We start from the raw sequence: 9,722 nt of genomic DNA, 5'->3' as shown, positions 1-9,722 counted from the left end.
GACTGGAATGATAAGCGCTACTTTAGTCCCTGGCCCCCATATGCCATTCTCCAACTCTTGCCCTTTCCAACTGGAAGCAACCATTCATGCACAGTAACCTTGGAACCCCTGTGCTGAAAATGGCAGAGGCATCAAATGGAAATAGGGTGGGTCTATAATTTTAGAGTGATTACCCCAAGCAAAATAGTGTTCTTAGAATCCAGTCCAATACATTGTACAATCCAGACCCATATTTCCTCAATACCACAGTCCCTTATCTGGAATTCTTGGAGCCAGGTGTGTTCAGTCAATATTCAGAACTTTGGGGATTTTTATAAGGTAATACTAGAGATATAGATATAGGTATAGGTATAGCATAAATTACATACATTCCCCAGCCAGGTTCTCGGCAGTACCGGAGAATCAAGCACATTAACACTACTTCTGCAAAATACATGAATGCTTACTCTGAGATGAAGTCTACAGATAGCCTCACATTCCGTTCAGGGCAAGCTTTGCCACCAAATGAAATTTGGTATCAAACATAAAAAATGTTTTGGTTTCCAGAGCTTTGTGGATTTCAGAATTCCAGGTAAGCCCATCGTTGAGACTTAGAAGTAGCTAGAGAAAAAGAGTAATGAAGAAAATAAGGCTATGCCAGTGACTAGGAAAGTAAACTCGGCTGAGAGGACTCTCCAATCAAGAGGCTGGTATGGCTATGCTGGTCTTCCTGGGGATTCTTCCAGTGCTCCATCATGGACTCTGCAGCTGTGAAGCACCAGCCCTCAGCTGTGTCCTGGACCCGAGCTCACTCCCTCAGAGTGTCTCCAGTCTTCTCTTGACTCTCTCTTCTCTCTTAGATTTCTTTGGATCCCATAGCTGATACATGCTCCACCCTCCATCAGTACGAATATAGTCAATGTCTAATGTGTGTGGGAAAGACTGTTTCCAATTACTTGGGTTTACTAAAATTATAAGTATAAAACCTAGTCTTGCCTCAGCCTTTAAATTCAACTTACTAATTCTTGGAATTCTATTTTTATATTTACTAAATGTGGTTTAAAAAAAAGATCACTTTCACTTGTTCTTTGATCGATGCATAACTCAACTTGAACAGATTTTAATTTCCTTAAAGATTAGTCCCATTTACAAACAGTAAAAAAATTTTAGACTATATTCATATGTTTAACATATTTGATTTTTTTTATCGTGTGCTTCAATTGCCTGATGAGACAGACTTAAAATCCACAAATGCAAAATATTTCTTAAAACTTAAGCAACTCATCAAATTACTTGATTTATCATGTTAAGGTGTTTGATTTTTGTTAAATCTTTTTTTAATATAGATTTATTTTTTATTTATTCACCCCACCCTCATTTGTGCTCTCTGTCTGCGCTCTATGTCCATTCATTGTGTGCTGTCTGTGTCCGCTTGTCTTCTCTTTAGGAGACACTGGGAGCCAAACCTGGGACCTCCCATGTGGGAAAGAGGTGCTCAATCACCTGAGACACCTCCACTTTGTTGTCTTTCATTGTGTTTCCTCTTTTTGTCTCCCTTTTGCGTTATCTTATTACATCAGCTCGCCACACTAGCTTGTCACGCCAGCTCACTGTCTTGCTAGTCTTCTCCAGGAGGAACCAGGAACTGACCTGGGACCTCCCATGTGGTAGGCGGGAACTCAATTGCTCGAGCCACATCCATTTCCCTTGTTAAATCTTCTAATGCTGTTTATAAGCTTATACAATGTCTGGTACTTTTCAACTAAAAATTGTAAGTCTAAAATCAATACATATTTCAAATTGAAAACAAGGCTAACTTAAATTAACACAGATTCTAAAACATACTCTTAAACTTAACTTTAAAATAGTATGATTTACCTCACCACATCTATACTAAATACTATACCTTCTCAGGGTTGTAGTCATTTAGCACACTAAGAAGAGCAGTTTCCCCATCTTAGGACATTTGAGGTTGGTTGTTAAGTCAAAAAATCAATTCCATACAAGGGGCCCTGAATAGCCACACCATCTTGAAAAAGAAAAAAATTGGAGGGCTCACACACCCTGATTTCAAAAATTACAAAGCTACAGTAATCAAAATATTATGGGAGGAACCAGCAAGATGGCGGCAGAGTAAGACGCTCCTAGAGTCAGTTCCTGCTATAGGGTACTTAGTAAGCACCCAGAGCTATCTGGGGCTAGCTGAAGCACCTGTCTGGGGACTTCAGGAGACCAGAAGACCATCCTAAAACATCCTTTTTTTTTTTAAAGATTTATTTATGTATTTATTTCTCTCCTCTCTCCCTGCCCCCCACCCCCCACCCCAGTTGTCTGTTTTCTGTGTCTATTTGCTGCATCTTTCTTCTTTGTCCGCTTCTGTTGTTGTCAGCAGCAAGGGAATCTGTGTTTCTTTTTGTTGCGTCTTCTTGTTGTGTCAGCTCTTTGTGTGGGCAGCACCATTCTTAGGCAGGCTGCATGTTCTGTCGCGCTGGGCGGCTCTCCTTATGGGGTGCACTCCTTGGGCGTGGGGCTCCCCTACGCGGGGGACACCCCTGCGTGGCAGGGGACTCATTGCGCGCATCTGCACTGCACATGGGCCAGCTGCACACGGGTCAAGGAGGCTCGGGGTTTGAACTGCGGACCTCCTATGTGGTAAACAGATGCCCTAACCACTGGGCCAAGTCTGTTTCCCCTGAAACATCCTTGAAGGAGTGGAAGGAGTAGAAGGAGGAGACTGCCCATCTGCAGAGAAGACTCATAAGTAGAGCACTCCACGCCCTGGAGGCCGGTGCCCATCTTCCACTGGAGGCACAAGCCACCTAAGGAGCTGTTCTGTGGCTAGAATTGAAAGCTCCACTTCCCCAAAATGGGGAAGGAAGAGATGGTTGGGCACCAATTTCAGCTACTGATGAGTAAATTCAGCAGGCTACGGTATACTCCTGAGAACAGCTAAAGTTTGAGCCTGTCCAAGCCAGAAAGAGGCTAGGAGCCACCATCTCAACTCTGTGCATGGCGCGAGGGGAAGCAGGGCTGACTGAAAATCCCAATGCTGGTGGGGACCAGCTTCTTTCCATCCAGATCAGATGGCAGCTCTAGCCTAGACCCCAGTGCCACCTCCAGCAGGGAGGAAGCTGCGGGGACCTGCACCAGCCTCTCTGGAAATTACTGGCCAAGCCATGGAGGCCAGTGAACATCCTACTCTGGTGGCGCAAGCTGCCCCAGGAGCTATTCTGTGACTGGAATTGGAAGCTCCATTTCCCAGAAAGAGGGAAGGAGGAGATGGTTGGCTGCTGATTTTGGCTACTGATTGGTAGACTCAGCTGGCTAAGAGATAACCCTGGGAACAGCTGGGGTATGAACCAGCCCAAGTCAGAAAGAGGCCAGTGGCCACCATTTTGACTCTGCCCCCAGCCTGAGAGGAAGCCCGGCTGACCGAAACTCTCTCGGTGTTGGCAGGAACCAGTTTCTTTCATGCAGATCAGCCTGCAGCCCTAGCCTAGGCTTCAGCCTCGCCTCTGGCAGGGAAGAGGCTGAGGAGCCCTGCACCAGCCTAAACAGGTAACTGCAGGTAACTTTTGGCTGGCATAGACTGAAAATCAGAAGTCTACCAGGGCAACTGAGGTCATCTTGGGCCCACACTGCATGGATTATAGCCCACACCTGCAGCTCCATGCCTGCCCCAGGCAGAGGAGAAAGTGATGTGAAGTTTCATCAGTCTCTTTGGGAAACTACAGTCTAGGCCTGCACTTGGATTATTCCACATAGCTGTGACTCTGTCCCTACCCCTGGCAAAGGAGAAAGTTGGAAGAAGCTTCAGTGGTACCTGGCACAATGAGGGCAGCTTGAGCCTCCACAGCTTATAGCACCAACTGCATGCCCAGCTCCTACTGCACAACCAGCAAGGGAGAAAGGATAGGAAGCCCTAAACTAAAGAGGAAAACTGCACCCAGATAAAATACTCTAGTAAGCCAGATGCAAATACACCAACAAAAAATTACAATCCACACCAAGAAACAGGAAGCTATGACCTAGTTAAAGGAACAAGATAAGCCTCCAGATGATGTAAAGGAGTTGAGACAACTAATCATAGATGTGCAAACAAATCTCCTTAATAAATTCCATGAGATGGCTAAAGAGATTTAGGATATTAAGGAGACTTTGGAGGAGCACAAAGAAGAATTTGAAAGCATACATCGAAAAATAGCAGATCTTATGGGAATGAAGGGTACAATAAATGAAATTTTAAAAACATTGGAATCATAGAATAGCAGATTTGAGGAGGCAGAAGAAAGAACTGGTGAGCTTGAAGAAATGGCCTCTGAAAGTGAACATGCAAAAGAAAAGATGAAGAAAAGAATGGGAAAATTTGAACATTGTCTCAGGCAACTAAATGACAGCAAAAGGCATGCAAACAAACATGTCATGGGTGTCCCAGAAGGAGAAAAGAAGGGAAAAGAGGCAGAAGGAATATTTGAAGAAATAATGGTAGAAAATTTCCCAACCCTATTGAAGGACATAGCTATCCCTGTCCAAGAAGCACAAAGTACTCCCATCTGAAGAAATCCAAATAGACCAACTCCAAGACACATACTCATCAGAATGTCAAATGCAAAAGACAAAGAGGGAATTCTGAGAGCAGCAAGAGAAAAACAATGCATAACATACAAGGGATATCCAATAAGATTAAGTGCTGATTTCTCACCAGAAACCATGGAAGCAAGAAGACAGTGGTCTGATATATTTAAGATACTATAAGAGAAAAACTTCCAGCCAAGAATTTATATCCAGCAAGACTGTCTTTCAAAATTGAGGGTGAAATTAGAATGTTCACAGATAAACAGAAACTGAGAGAATTTCTAAGCAAGAGACCAGATTTTCAGGAAATACTAAAGGATGTACTAGAGCCTGAAAACGAAAGACAGGAGAGAGGGGCCTGGAAGAGAGTCTAGAAATGAAGATTATATCAATAAAAGTAATTAACTGTATTGAAAGAATGGTGAAAATAAAATATGACAGATAAAACTCAAATAGTCAAGAATAAACTTAACCAAAGCACTTGTATTCAGAAAACTGCAACTCAATGTTAAAAGAAATCAAAAAATGACTGGAAGAACATTCCATGCTCATGGATTGGAAGACTAAATATCATTAAGATGTCAGGTCTACTCAAATTGGTGGATTCTTAAAGGAGATAAGAGTAGGACTGAGATGGACTGTTGACATTTAATGTATGTAGAAGTTTTAATTAGCTTTACTATAAAAGTGTGGAAATGTATAGAGTGGATGGTAACACACAGTGAGTAACAGCTAGTTTATAAATGGGGTTGTGACTGAAAATGGTAGTCTAGTTATGTAAATGCCAATTGACAGAATGCTAGAGAATAATCTAGGAACTGGATAGCACAGCAAACCAAGAAGTGATTGAGAATTGTGGTTGATGGAACAGATGCGAGAGTGTCCTTCATTAGCTAGAACAAATCTATATCACTATTGCAGGGTGTTGGGAATGTGGAGAAGCATGGGAAAAATACAGCTGGAGTGACCTATGGACTGTGGTTAGTAGTACTAATATAATATTCTTGCATCTATGCAAAAGATGTACTGTGTTGATACTGAGGCAGTATGGAAAATGTGAGCCAAATGTACACTATGGACATGGTAACAATCAGATGATATTATTTTATCTGTAGCAAATGACACACCACATTGTGGTGTGTTGATGGAGGGGTGTTGGTGGTGAATTCTGCACATGTGCATAATTGTTTTATAAGTTTACAACTTCTGTCATAAAAAATATATTTTAAAGATAATAATAGGTGAGTTGGGAGAAAAACACACCAAATGTAAGATAAGGACTATGATTAGTAGTAAGATTTTGACAATATTCTTTCATAATTTGTAACAAATGTCTCATGACAATGCAAGGTGTTGGTGGAGGGTTGATGTATGGGACCCCTGTATGATGTTATACATGTTTGCTTTGAAAGCTTACAACTTTTACTATACACTTATTGTTTATGTATGTTCATATATAAATGATATAAAGATAATAATAGCATTGGTTGGGGGAAAATACTTTGTTTAGTAGTAATATTTTGACAATGCTCTTTAATCATTAGTTAGAAAGGGTTAACAACAATGCAAGTTATTGGTGTTAGGGTGAGTTATGAGAGTCCTGCGTGATGTTATATATGTTTGTTTTGTAAGTTCACAACTATTATTTTTACACTTATTGTTTATGTATGTTTATGTGTGAGTGATATACATCAATAAATTTTTTTACATGTACAAAAAAATATATTATGGCATTGGCACAAAGACATAAAGACCAAGAGACTGGAACTGAGATCACAGAAATATACCCACATATCTATGGCCAATTGATTTTTGACAAGTCCGCTCAGTGGAGAAAGAGAAGTCCTCTCAACAAATGGTACAAAGAAAACTGGATATCCACATGCAAAAGAATGAAAATTGAACTCGTACCTCACACCACATACGAAAGTTAACTCAAAATGAATCAACGACCTAAATATAAAAGCCTAAACTACAACACTTCTAGGAGAAAACATAGATAAATATCTTCAGGACCTTGTATTAGGCAATGGAGTCTCACACCTTACACCAAAAGTATGAGGAACAAAAGAAAAATAAATTGCACTTGGTCAAAACTAAAAACTTTTTTGCATCAGAGGACATTATCAAGAAAGTAAAAAGATGCAGAGCAGGTGTAGCTCAGTAGAAAGCCTGCTTTGCATGTATGAGGTCCCAGGTTCAATCCCTGGTACCTCCTAAGAAGAAAGAAAAAACAGAATGGGAGAAAAATTTGTAAATCATATATCTGAAAAGGATCTAGTATCCAGAATATATAAAGAATTCTTACAACTCAACAATAAAAAACAAACAACCCAATTTTAAAAAGTGCCAAGTACCCATTTTATAGCAAAAGAATTAAAAGCAGGGACTCAGATATTTGCACACCAATGTTCATAGCAGCTTAACCACAATAGCCAAAAGTTGGAAGAATCCTAATGTTCATCAACAGATGAACAGTTAAACAAAATGTGTACACAATATATATAATGCAATATTATGCAGTCGTGAAAAGGAACAATGTTCTAATACATGCAACTACATGGACGTACCTTGAAGACATCACGTTGAGTGAAAAAGGACAGACACAAAGGGAAAGATATTGCATAATTCCACTTATATGAAATTACTAGAATATGCAAATTCATAGAGGCAGAAAGGAGTAGAGGTTACTAGTGGAGGGGAATAGGTGTTAATAAATAATGGGTATAAAGTTTCTATTTGGGGTGATTGGCAAATTCTGGTAATGGATGGTGGTGAGTGTAGCAAAACAATGTGGATGTGATTAATCCTACTGAATTGTATGCTTGGGAGTGGCTGAGATGGGAAAATGTATGTTGTATATATGCTTCTACAATTTAAAAAAGACAGAGACTAAAGAGACAATGACATAAAAAAATAAAAGTAAGAAAAAAAAGAGACAATGACAATTAAATGCAACACATGATCGTGACCTGGATCTAATAATTGCAAAGAAAATGCCTAAAGGACATTATTGGAACATTTGAAAAGATTAGAATATAGACTGTAAGCTTTATAGCAATGTTAAATTTCTTAAACCTGATAACTGTTCTTAAGGTGTTTACATAAGTGAATATCCTCATTCTTAGGAAATGTGCTTGGAAGTGCATGGAAGTGTTCAAGGAACACGATGTATATATCCTACTCTCAAATGTTTAGAAAATATAGGTAGGTGATATAGATAGAAGACAGATAGATGATGATGATGAAAGATAGATGGAATGGATGGATGGATGGATGGATGGATGGATGGATGGATGGATGGATGGACGGACGGATGGATGGATGGATGGATGGATGGATGGAAAGAATAATATGGCAAATGTGGAAAAATATTAAAAGTTGGTGGATCTGGGTAGGGATGAGGGGTATGTTGGAGTTCTCTGTATGGATTTTATATTATTTTTGCAACTGCCCTGTAAATTTGAAAGTATTTCAACATTTTTAGAAGATTTTTTTAAAAATTAGTTCCATAAAAGTTACTTCTCAGTCGCAGCAGGACAGGAAAGCTTGGGGCTGCCTTCTGCCAAGTAATACCCACAGGTGAACTCAGAGGGCACTTTGGTGGCGTTTCCTCCGCTGACCACATGGCCAGGCTTTAGCTGCAACTGTTTCACAGCTGACATCAGCAGGGCAGCTTTTACATTGCACCTTATCCCATCTCCTGCGGCTTGGGTAGGGGGACTGCTGTTGCAACCCCAAACTGGAGCACAGCAATTCTCCCTTCCTTGAGGGTCTTTGTTCCTTTTGTATTTTTCTTTTCTAACTCAATTCTTGGGTCCTCTTAATGGTCTCTCTTTTCTAATCCTCTTATCAAGAGCCCTTAGATCCACATCCATCTCCCTTTCCCTTTCATATCTGCTGGGCCTGCCTCTGAGACCTCACACCTCTTTGATATGGGACTATCTTTGAAGGCCCTAAACTTTTCTTCCAGGGAAATCTCTCTCTTCCTCCAGCTTAATCATCCTTTTATTTCTCTTTCAATTTCTGCTTGCTCCTGTTCCAGCAGTAAGATGATATCCTATGTTGTTTTGTTGCTGTTGTTTTTAACCAAACCAGCTTTTCCAACCAAACCAGCTTTTCCTTGATTCCCAGAGCAAACCTGATTCTTAGAGTCAGATTGTTCCAGACACAGGTCTTAATTGCCTCCTTGAGCTTTTTGGTTTACACTAAGTTCAATTATTTCTCCACCTTAGTAAGAAAATGTAATATCCCCTTCGTATTAGAAGATGCCCACTTGTTTTGATCTCTTTATTGGAAACAAAATGCGCCAACTTGATGACTAAAGCCACAGCCTGGAGTCTCCAAAATTCAAATTCATGGCCGAGGATTATATAAGCAACCAAAAATTATAAAGTTTACAATCACAGAGCCATCTTGACATGCTTGGAGGTAGCTCTTTGGAGCTGATGGACCAACATCATGATCTAATTCTTTTTTTTTTTTTTATGTACCATTAGCCGGGGATTGAACCTGAGACCTTGCATGTGAGAAGCCAGCACTCAATCACTGAGCCACATCAGCTTCCCTGAGTAGGTTTTTTCATTTGTTTTGCTTATTTGTTTTTTCAGAAAGCACCAGAAACCGAACCCAGTACCTCCCATGTGGGAGGCAGGTGCTCAACCGCTTGAGCCACGTCCTCTCCCCTCATAATCTAAGAGATTAGCCTTCCACCCTTCACTCCCCTGTCCCAGGATACAGGTCACAACAACAATGAGAGACTGGATAGGTATGGCCTCCTTGGCCTGCACAAAGTTCACACAACATGCTCTGGAGTAGAACTTAGGTCCTTTTGAGGTTTGAGGCCAAACCCGATAACCTGCTCAAAAACAGAACAGACAATTATTCCATCCACCAATGCCTTGCCTAAAAAACCTTTATAACTGAGATTCTGCCCATTGAGAGATGAGGCCAAAAGACCATCTGTTTGGTGAACTAATCCCTATTTTTGTCTTAACTGCAATACCAGGTCACCTTCGCCTGTGTAGTTCAAGGTTAACCACAGAAGTCAGCACATGTAAGCCTGTGAGATCTTGCTTGCCAAGACCCTAGCAGTTCCTGTTTACTAAAGCCCCCACTTATAAAAAAAATAAAAAAATAAAAAAACAGAAAAAATCTTGTGCCTGTTT

Source organism: Dasypus novemcinctus, unplaced genomic scaffold (genome assembly GCF_030445035.2).
Source record: "Dasypus novemcinctus isolate mDasNov1 unplaced genomic scaffold, mDasNov1.1.hap2 scaffold_215, whole genome shotgun sequence".
NCBI lineage: Eukaryota > Metazoa > Chordata > Mammalia > Cingulata > Dasypodidae > Dasypus > Dasypus novemcinctus.
The sequence above is the reverse complement of the archived record's forward strand: the minus strand, read 5'-3'. Positions refer to the sequence as shown.